Source organism: Phyllostomus discolor, chromosome X, assembly GCF_004126475.2.
Source record: "Phyllostomus discolor isolate MPI-MPIP mPhyDis1 chromosome X, mPhyDis1.pri.v3, whole genome shotgun sequence".
Taxonomy (NCBI): Eukaryota; Metazoa; Chordata; class Mammalia; order Chiroptera; family Phyllostomidae; genus Phyllostomus; species Phyllostomus discolor.
This window is the reverse complement of record NC_050198.1, coordinates 84,938,469-84,949,754: the sequence shown is the minus strand read 5'-3', so window position 1 is coordinate 84,949,754 and position 11,286 is coordinate 84,938,469. Positions and strand designations below refer to the sequence as shown.

Genomic DNA, 11,286 nt, shown 5'->3' with positions numbered 1-11,286 from the left:
TATCCCCGACTTAAGCGAAGAGTTGCTTGTTCGGAATATTCCTGCATCGATTTCCAGCAGCCAACGGCCCTTTCTACAGGCAGCTTCACCTCACTAGGCTTGTCCGGAGCCTCCTTGAGTAGAGACAGTTTGGTCCTGGTGAGGTCCCTGGCTAGGTGAAGGAACCACTGTCCCTGGTATTTTTAAAACCCTTTTCTGATTCATTGGCACATCCTTGTTAGGCAGGCTTTACTCTCGTAATATAGGTTCCATTTATATTCCTCTTTGGCATATAAATGATGTATATGAGATGTAGGACATAACCAGCGACAGATTTTAGACAGGAATTTAGGTCTCTTGTCATATCCTGTGCTGTTTATACTACATTATGCTTCCCTCGGAAACAGGGACCTTCTTTTATCTTACATCCCCTGTAATGTTTAGCGTTGTCCTCTGGATGAGTTATTTTTCTAAGAACTGGAGTATACCAGTGTCTCCAAATTATCAATGTTCACCTAGTGTTGAACCATTTGGTCAAAAATAGTCCATATTGTGATTTATAGATTTAACATGATTTCTAACTTGTTTGTGACTTAAGTAGTTTTAATCCACTTGTTTATGACAAAGAAAAAAGTTTTTTTAATTTTTTTATTTTAATCATTGTTCAAGTAGTTTTCTCCCTTTTACTCCCATTCCAACCCACCCACGCAACCCTCCCCACTTCCCTCCCATTACCACCCTCCCCCTAGTTTTTGTAAAAATATGGAATGCTTCACGAATTTGCGTGTCATCCTTGCACAGGGGCCATGCTAATCTTTATATCATTCCAATTTTAGTATATGTGCTGCCAAAGCGAGCATGAAAAGTTACTTTCTTGTAGCATGAAATAAGTTATGTCACTACACCTGTTGTTGAGAAGCAGTTAGCAGCCCCAGCAGCTGACGGGCCCTGTTGGGGCTCATCAGTAAGAACATGTGGAGCAGCTACAGGACATTAGACTATAAATACTGAGAATTTGTGAGGACTGTTAGAGAGTTCTGGTTTGGGCAATGACTCTTTGCTAATCTAAAAATTCTTCTTGAATCCCAGCAATTTATTTAGCACAAATATGCTGTGGGAATTTCACAACCCAGAAGCAATCAAGATAATATTTCTTAATAAGACAAATAATGAAATAACATACTCCAAATAGAGTACAACAGATTAATCGCACTATTTTCTTTCGGCAAGACTCTAAAGATACTAATAAAGAAGAATATTCTTTATCATTCTTTATGTATAAGAGAATTCAAATGAACAAGTATGTTGAAATTACCAGGAGTCAAAAACTTAGAGCAAGCACAGTATCCTGGGATGTTGTGAGTTTGTGTGTGTGTGTGTGTGTGTGTGTGTGTGTGTGTGTGTGTGTGTGTGTGTTGGGGGTGGGGGTCACTGGATTCTACTTGTTTGGCATTAGGAAGTCCACCACAGAGCAGCCTCCTTAGCTGATGCTCTGGTAACTGAGGCTTGAGTCCGAAGCTACTGGGCCACATGGCAGACATGGAATTGATCCTAGGCAAGGGGACTTTAGCTGCAGGGGCGCTTCCCATATAGGCTTCTTGGCAAAATTCAGAGCTTATACTAGAGAAGTGGGTGTCAAAGGGACAGGATTATGGTGAGAAATGGCACAATTTTCTACCTGGAAAATAAGTTCTTACCCATTGAGTCCATGTTCCCATTAGTCTCCTGCACCATGTCCCATATCTCATGTCCCTGAAAAAACCCTCTTGCTAGGGGTTTTGCACCCCTGAAAAGACCCTCTTGCTAGGATCCTGATGCCCCATGGCTACTGGCAGTTGTGCATGCCTGGCCTAGTAATTTTGGGAAAGTTCTCTCCAGAGATTGCCTACTTTGATTTTTGACAGCTTTAGTTTCAGATCACCAAATTGTGTATAGTTCTAGTCAGGGTTTGGTGCCTTTTTTAGATGTGACACATGCATCCAAAAGTCTACTCCCTGGAGTTTAGCAGCACAGAGTTAGTCAATAGTACCTGATAAAGGCCCTTCCAGCAAGGCTGGAGGGAGTATTTTCAAGGTATCTTTTCCAGTAAGCAAAATATCCAGGTTGCAGAGAATGATGTTTGGGGTTTTCATTTCCTTGGAGGGCACTGTGAAAAGATTGCTCTACAAAAGCATGGTGATTTTCAATAGAGTCAATTGGGCATTAAAATACTGAAGTATGTCTCCCTTTTTCAAGTGTGGACTGAAAGCAGCAGGAGCCAGATACATCAGGCATCCTGTAATTATCTCAAAAGGTGAGAGTTTATGAGCTCCAAAGACAGTGGATCTGAGTTTTAAAAGAACCAATGGCAATGCATTTGGCCAAGGTATTTGGAGGGTTTCTACAAATTTTGTCAATTGAATCTTAATAATGCCGTTAGTACATTTGAGTAAAGCTGAGGATTGAGGATGATAAATGCAGTGAAAATGTTGTAAAACTGGCCAAACAGCACAGGCTTATTGAAGCATCTGACCAGTAAGATAGGCCCCCAGATCACTATGGACTTTGAGCAGAGATCCCCAGGTAGGGACTTGAACCACAGAAGAGGTTTGTCTACAATGGAAAGGTTCAGTGATGGGACCAGTGACGGGACATTCCCTTCCTTTCCATACACTAAAGGAAAAAGGGAATATGATCATTGGGATGTCTAGGGGCAGGTGAGTTTATTAAACTTTCCATTAAGGCTTTAAAGGCTATAGCATTCCATTCTTCCCAAATATTGTGTCAGGAGTATCATTCCTTAGTAAAACATACAGAGGTTTTGCCATAACAGAGAGATTTGGGATCCAATTTCAGCAATAGCCAGCTAGCCCAAGAAATGATCACAATTGATGTTTAGTTTGGGGCTTTAGGAAAGTTAGGACACCTTGAAGCTTATCTGTATCCAGGTAATTCTGGTTCCCATATCAGATGTCTCAAATATGGAACTGAATTTGGACAAATTGTAATTTTCATTAGAGGCCTTATGTCCTTTTAATGCCAAACATTATCTGGACCCAATGTGGGTCCACTCACTCCACCAGTCACTGCCTCACTTGCCCAGGTCCTCCAGTTGCTGCCTTGCTGCATGTCCTCTCCACCACAGCTGCCCATCTCTGCCCTTCCTATCAGTGTGAATGAATGTTTCTTCTTTAACTCCTTGGATGTCAGACTTCCATACAGTTCAATTATCTGGCAGTTCTGGTTGTTTTTTGTTCTTAAATCTGTTGTTCTTTTGGTTGTATAAGGAAGCAATGTGTATCTAGTTATGCCTCCATCTTGGCTGGAAGTTATGTGAAACCAATCTTGATGGACATAAAGGGAGAGCTCAGCAGAAATACAGTCATAGTCCAAAATTTTAACACCACATTGACTTCAATGGATAGATCTTCCAGACAGGAAATCAACAAGGAGACAGCACCCTTAAATGAGATCAAATAGATTTAATTGATGTCTTCAGAGCATTTCATCCCAAAGCAGCAGAATATAAATACTTTTCAAGAGCACTTGGAACATTTTCTAGGACAGACCACATATTGGAACACAGTACAAGTCTCAATAAATTTAAGAAGGTTGAAATAATATGTAGCATTTTGTCTGACCACAATGCTATGAAACTAGAAATCAATCGCAAGAAGAACACTGAAAAACACTGAAAGACATGGAAGCTAAAGAACATGTCATTAAACAATGAATGCATCAACAATGATATCAAGGAAGAAATCAAAAGATACCTTGAAACAAATGAAAATGAGAACACAACAATCCAAAAATCCGTGGGACACTGGGAAAGTGATCCTAAGAGGGAAATTCATAGCATTATAGGCCTATCTAAAAAAAAAAAAAAAAAGAAAAAGAAAAAGAAAGAAAGAAAAGAAAAAGCTCAAATAAACAATTTAACCTCACACTTAAAGGAACTTGAAAAAGAACAACAAACAAAGCCCAAAGTGAGTAGAAGGAAGGAAATAATAAAGATCAGAGCAAAAATAAATGAAATAGGTTCTAAAAAATTACGCAAAAGATCAATGAATCCAAGAGCTAGTTCTTTGGAAAGATAAACAAGATTGACAAACCTTTAGCCAGAATCATTAAGAAAAAAAAGGAAAAGGACCCAGATAAATGAAATCAGAAATGAAAGAGGAGAAATAACAACTGACACCACAGAAATACATAGTATTGTTAGGAAATATTATGAACAACTGTATACCAACAAACTGGATAAGATGGATGAAATCAGTGAATTCCTAGAAACATACAATCAGAGAAGAAGAAATAAAAGGCATCCATATTGGACTCAGGATGGTGGTGAGGGAAGTGGGAGCTGAACCCACTTACTCATGCACAGAACTGGGACACCTAGCTGATGTTCTAAAGAACAGACTGAACAGCCAATGGAATCCCAGCTTGTATGCAGTTTGGAAGCCAAAGATTGTATAGAACACTTGAAAACAGATGGTAAGGCCCTGGCTAGTGAGACTCAGTGGACTGAGCACTGGTCTGCAAACCAGAAGGTTGCCAGCTGGATTCCCAGTCAGGGCACATGCCTGGGTTGCAGGCCAGGTCCCCCAATGGGGGTGCATGAGAGGTGACTACACATTGATGTTTCTCTCACTCTCTTTCTCCTTCCCTTCCCATCTCTCTCAAAATAAATAAATAAATAAATAATCTTTTAAAAAACAAGTAAAAATAAAGACTTCCGCCCAAGATGGAGGCATAGAAGACATAGTGTGCCTCCTTGCACAACCAAAAGAAGGGCAACAACAAATTTAAAAACAAAAAACAACCAGAACTGACAGAAAATTGAGCTTTATGGAAGTCTCTCAACCAAGGAGTTAAGAAACATTCATCTAGACTGGTAGGAGGGGTGGAGATGGGCAGCTGGGCAGAGAGGGCTCAAAGCAAGGCTGCGGCTGGTGGGCAAGGTGGCAGCTGCGGACCTGGTGAGGCAGCAGATTTCAGACTGGGTGGTCCAACATTCACCTGCAGATAAACTGGGAGGAACAACTGGGAAGTCAGACAGACTGCACAACCCAGGGTTCCAGCTCAGGGGAAAGAAAGCCTCAAAACCTCTGATTGAAAACACCTGTGGGGATTGAGGTGGCAGCGGAAGAAACTCCCAACCTCACAGGAGAGTTCATTGAAGAAACCCACAAGGACCTAGAACATATACAAACCCACCCACCCAGGAATGAGCACCAGAAGGATCCAATTTGATTGAGGTTAGTGGATGAAGTGACTGAAAACCTGCAAAGAGGGGAGCAAGTGGCTTTGTTCCCTCTCAAGCCCCTCCCCCACATACAACATCAAAATGCAGTGATGTGGGTTGACCTGCCCTGGCGAACCCCTAAGGCTTTGCCCCTTACTACGTAACAGGCATGCCGAGACAAAAAAAAAAAAAAAAAAAAGGCCCAAATGAAGGAACAGATCAAAGCTCCAGAAAAAATACAAATTAAGCGACAAAGAGATAGCCAACCTATCAGATGCAGAGTTCAAAACACTAGTAATCAGGACACTCACAGAATTGGTTGAATATGGTCACAAATTAGATTTAAAAAAATGAAGGCTATGCTAAGTGAAATAAAGGAAAATGTATAGAGAACCAACAGTGACAGGAAGGAAACTAGGACTCAAAGCAATGGTGTGGACCAGAAGGAAGAAAGAAACATTCAACCAGAAAAGAATGAAGAAACAAGAATTTAAAAAATGAGGAGAGGCTTAGAAACCTCCAGGACATCTTTAAATGTTCCAGTATCCGAATCATAGGGGTGCGGAAGGAGAAGAGGAAGAGCAAGAAATTGAAAATTTATTTGAACAAATAATAAAAGAGAACTTCCCCAATCTGTCAAAGGAAATAGACTTCCAGGAGTCTAGGAAGCTCAGAGAGTCCCAAAGAAGTTGGACCCAAGGAGGAACACACCAAGGCACATCATATTTACATTAGCCAAAATTAAAGATAAGGAGGGAATCCTAAAAGCAGCAAGAGAAAAGGAGACAGACATCTGCAAAGGAGTTCCCATAAGACTGTCAGCTGATTTCTCAAAAGAAACCTTACAGGCAAGAAGGGACTGGAAAGAAGTCTTTAAAGTCATGAAAAGCAAGGACCTACATCCAATATTACTCTTTCCAGCAAAGCTATGATTTAGAATGGGAGGACAGATAAAGTGCTTCCCAGATAAGGTCAAGTTAAAGAAGTTCATCATCACCAAGCCTTTATTATATGAAATGTGAAATGGACTTATCTAAGAAAAAGAAGATAAAAATGTGAACAGTAAAATGACAATACACTCAGTTATTAACAACTGAACCTAAAGCAAAAGCCAAAACAAAAACAAATTAAGCAAACAAGTAGAACAGGAACAGAATCATAGAAATGGAGATCACACGGAGGGTTATCAGCAGGGGAGTGGGTAGGGAGAGAGGGGGAAAAGGTATAGAGAATAAGTAGCATAAATGGTAGGTAGAAGATAGACAGGGGGAGGTTAAGAATAGTATAGGAAATGTAGAAGCCAAAGAACTTATATACGTGATCCATGCTGGGTGGGGGGATAATGCAAGTGGGAGGGGTTGAGCAGGGTGGAGGGGAATGAAGGGGGGGAATGGGACAACTGTAATAGCATAATCAATAAAATATATTTTAAAAAATAAAAAAATAAATAAAAATAAAAACAGATGGTGAGGAGATTGCATAGGGTGATGGGAAGGTCCCTGGGGCCTGCCCAGATACAATGGCTGCCACAGATTTGGAGGAGAACTGGATCAGCAATCATAACTTTGCAGCTCCTTCTGCTCCCAGAGCAAGGAAGCCAGTACTGCGCCAGGAGAAACCTGGATGCTTGAAGTCACTGCAGGGGATAAAGAAGCAGTGGGAGACACACAGAGGTGGTGTCCCCCAGCTGGGACTATGGTCACCGGTTGGGGCAGTACCAGAGAAACTGAGAAGCCAAGGGACACCTGGAGGTGGGAGAAGAATTAGGCTGTGACTGACCCTGACCCAGATAGTCTCAGGACTGGTCAGAGAGTTGGGCTGTTTTGAAAGCCTGGTGCTTGTTAAGAATGGCAAGCTGCAACCAAAGGGAATTTATTCATAAAAAAGGCTCTCAGTCACTGGGCAAGGAACACTGGTGTGTTGCAGTCAGGCCAGTGAAGAGGGAGGGAGACGGACACAATTTGCTGCAAATCATGGTGCCTCATGGACTGATCAAAGTGGGGAAGCAGGGCCTCAGAGTGGTAGCAGTCCCAAGAGAGACTTAATTTAATAAAGGAACTAAACTGCCCTGAAGGGACTTTTCAGACACAGTGCCCAGGACAGCAAAGAGGGAGAAGGGTTGCTCCCACTCAGTACACCTCAGGGGCTAATCAAAGGGTGGCACAATGAGGTGGATTAAAGGTGCCAGCATGGTGCATATGGACAGTGGGGGCTGGACATCTGTGAATATTGTAGCCTAGACCGAGCCCCCAACACAGACCCACAGGAAAGGAAAAAAAATGGAGCTGAGCCCCTTCCTGCCTGCAGCATCCAGGAAGACCAGAAGAACCCACTTGGTGGGTTCAAAGTCAGCAGGAGGCTTTTTTTTTCCTCCAAGTGTAAGACAATAAGACCTGGAGCTGTGAAAGGATCAAAGATGGATCCAGAGAGAGATCAGAGGGCTAATGCCAACATTTGAGACAAAATTCACTTTGCTATTGTCCTACAGAACTTGCATTTTATTTTCTACTTTTTATTTTTATTGTTGTTATTATTATTATTTTATTTTGCATCCTTCTGTTTAGTTTTCTTTGTTTTGTTTGATTTCATTGTTTCACTGGTTTTCTTTGTTCCCCCTTTCATATTGCATTTTAATTTGTCTTCCTTCACTTCACTCATATTCCAATAACACACTATTCTTGGTCCTTTACTTTTTATTCTTTTTATTCAGATCATATATTTCTTGTCATGTTATTGTTGTTTCAATTCCCACACAGCACCCTTTCCTGGTCTTCATCCATTTCACTCTTTTCCTGAGCTTTATTACTGTTGCGGTTAACTTTGTTTTTTTTTCATGCACTACACAAATTTGCTATCCCTTACTCTCACTATATCTCACCATCTAACCTAGCATAAGCACTCTGCTTTCTGGAGCCAGCTAACATTCTTTTTCCCCTCTAACAAGAGTCTTACCTCTTTTTCACCTTTTATAAAAAGTGGCTAGTTGGGCAAAATATCATGGTTATTGCTGTACTTCTCCAAAGGTTCTCCTATTTGTTGTCTATTTGTTGGTACTTTAAATCCCATAAAATATTCTCCAGCAGTCTTAATCCATTTCACCTTTTCCCAGTCCCTGATTACATACAATATAAGGTGGGAGTTCTGAATATCAGTAAACCTGCTGGAGGAGAGGACCCATCAACAAAGGAGCCACCAACAGGTAAAGCCCAAGTACAACAAAGGATCCCACACAAACAGAAGAAAGGGAAATCCTAGAGCATCCAGACAAGATCAAAGAGACTATACCAGTGAGTCCCACAGAACTCCTCCCATACGAGTTCACACTACAAAGACAGCTAGCAAAGCAGAACATCTGGAATTGTAGAAACAAACAAAAAAGACTCACCTAAAATGGGGAGACAAAGAAAGTACCTGCAATCAAAAGGAATGGAAGACTCCCTGCTAAAAGAGCTAAATGAAATGGAGGCAAGCAAACTATCAGACATAGAGAAGAAAAGGAGCAAGGGGTAGAAACTGTGTTTGAAAAAATAATGACAGATAACTTTCCAAACTTAGAGAGGGGGAACACCATGCACATTCAGGAAGCACAGAGATTCCCACCCAAAGAGGTCTACTCCAAGATACATCATAATGAAAATGACAAGTTTTAAAGACAAAGAGAGAATCTTAAAACTAGCAAGGGAAAAACAAGAAGTAACATACAAAGGAGCTCTGTTAAGGCTAGCAGCTGATTTCTCAACAGAAACACTGCAAGCTACTAGAGAATTGCAAGAAATATTCCAAGCAATGGAAAGCAGAGGCCTACAGCCAAGACTACCCAGTTAGGCTCTCAATTAAAGTGGAAGACAAAAAAGGAGTTTCCCAGAGAAAAGAAGGCTGAAAAAAATACACCTCCACCAAACCAGCACTGCAAGATATGCTGAAGGGACTGCTATAAGAAGAGGAAGAAAAAGACTGACAGAGAGAGAGATAGGAACACAGGTACAAAGTGGGGAAATGAGTAAGTACCTATCAGTAATAACCTTACATATAAATGGATTCAATACTCCAATCAAAAGAGATAGGGTAGCTGAGTGGATAGGAAAATATGACCCAGTCATATGCTGCCTACAAGAGACCCACTTCAGAACAAAAGACCTACACAGACTGAGAGTGAAGAGCTGGAAAAAAATATTCCAAGCAAATGGATAGGAAAAAAAAAGCTGGGGTAGTATTACTTATATCAGACAAAATAGACTAAAAAAAAAAAGACATAAAAACAGACGCTGAAGGATACTTCATAATACTCAAGGGAAGAATCCATAAGAAGGCATAAATATTGTAAACATATATGCATCCAAATATATAAGAAAAATATATATTGGAGGACTTCAAGAAACATATAGACAGCAACATGCTTATACTAGAGGATTTTAACACTCTGCAGTCAAGAATGAGTAGATCTTCCAAACAAAACATCAACAAGGATATTGCAGCATTGAACAATGCCCTAGATCAAATGGACTTAACTGATATATATAGAGCCTTTCATCCCAAAGAAGCAAAATACACATTTTTTTCAAATGCACATGGAACATTTTCAAAGATAGACCACATGACAGGACACAAAACAAGCCTCAACAAATTCAAGAAAATTGAAATCATATCAGCACCAAAACAGCCTGAAACTAGAAAACAACCTCAAGGAAAAAACTCAAAAACACTCAAATTCATGGAGATTGAATAGCATGCTATTAAACAATGAATGGGTTAAGAATGAGATCAAGTAAGAAATCAAAAAGTTTCTGGAAACAAATGAAACTGAATACGGTATAGCCCCAAACTTATGGGACACAGCAAAGGTAGTCTGAAGAGGGAAATTCATAGCCCACCTAAAAAAGATAGAAATATTTCAAATAAACGACCTAACCCTACATCTACAAGAACTGGAGGAACAACAACAACAATAAAAGCCCACAGTGAGTGGAAGGAAGGAAATAATCAACATCAGAGCAGAATTAAATGACATGAAGACTCAAAGAACAATCCAAAGGATCAGTAAATCCAGGAGCTTCGAAAAGGTAAACAAAATCAACAAGCCTTTAACCAGACACATCAAAACAACAGAGAGAGGACCCAAACAAAATCAGAAATGAAAGAGGAGACATTACAACTGATACCACAGGAATACAAAGAATTGTAAGAAATTATTACAAAAAACTATATGGCAAGAAATTTGAAAAGCATGGTGAAATGGACAAATTTCTAGAAAAATATAATCTCCTAAAACTGAATGAAGAAGAAGCAGAAAGCCTGAACAGACCAATAACAGCTGATGAATTCAAAGCAGTAATCAAAAAACTCCCAGCACACAAAAGCCCTGGACTGGACAGTTTCACAAGAGAATTTTACAAAATATTTAAGGAAAAGCTAACCCCTATCCTTCTCAGACTACTCCAAAAAATCCAAGAAGAGGGAAGACTCCGAAACTCTTTTTATGAAGCCAGAATCATCCTAATGCCAAAACCAGATAAAGACACAACAAAGAAAGAAAACTACACACCAATATTACTGATGAACATAGACACTAAAATCCTCAACAAAATATTGGCAAACAGCATCCAGCAATACATTTAAAAGAGCATACACCATGATTAAGTGGGATTCATCCCAGGGATGCAAGGATGGTACCATATTCACAAACCAATAAACGTAACACTCCACATAAACAAAAGGAAAGACAAAAATTACATGATCATATCAATAGATGTGGAAAAAGCATTTGATAAGGTACAGCATCTTTTTATGATAAAAACACTCAGCAAAGTGGGAGTAGAGTGAGCAAACCTCAACATAATAAAGGCTATACATGAGCCCTGTCTGGTGTAGCTCAGTGGACTGAGTGCTGGCCTGAGAGCCAAAAGGTCTCTGGTTGCATTCTCAGTCAAGGCATAGGTTGTAGGCCAGGTCCCCAGTTGGGTGTGTGCGAGAGGCAACCAATCAATGTATCTCTTGTACATTTATGCTTCTCTCCCTCTCTTTCTCCCTCCCACTCTTTCTAAAAATAAATAACTAAAATCTTAAAAAAATAAAGGCTATATATG

At 40.2% G+C, this 11,286-nt stretch overlaps 1 non-coding gene across 1 annotated transcript; it reads right to left on the bottom strand.

The window, feature by feature from the left end:
- Nucleotides 1–735: 735 nt before the first annotated feature.
- Nucleotides 736–839, bottom strand: LOC114505811. The gene has a single exon (XR_003685281.1). It is a non-coding gene; the product is annotated as a U6 spliceosomal RNA (small nuclear RNA).
- Between the last annotated feature and the right edge of the window lie 10,447 nt (nt 840–11,286).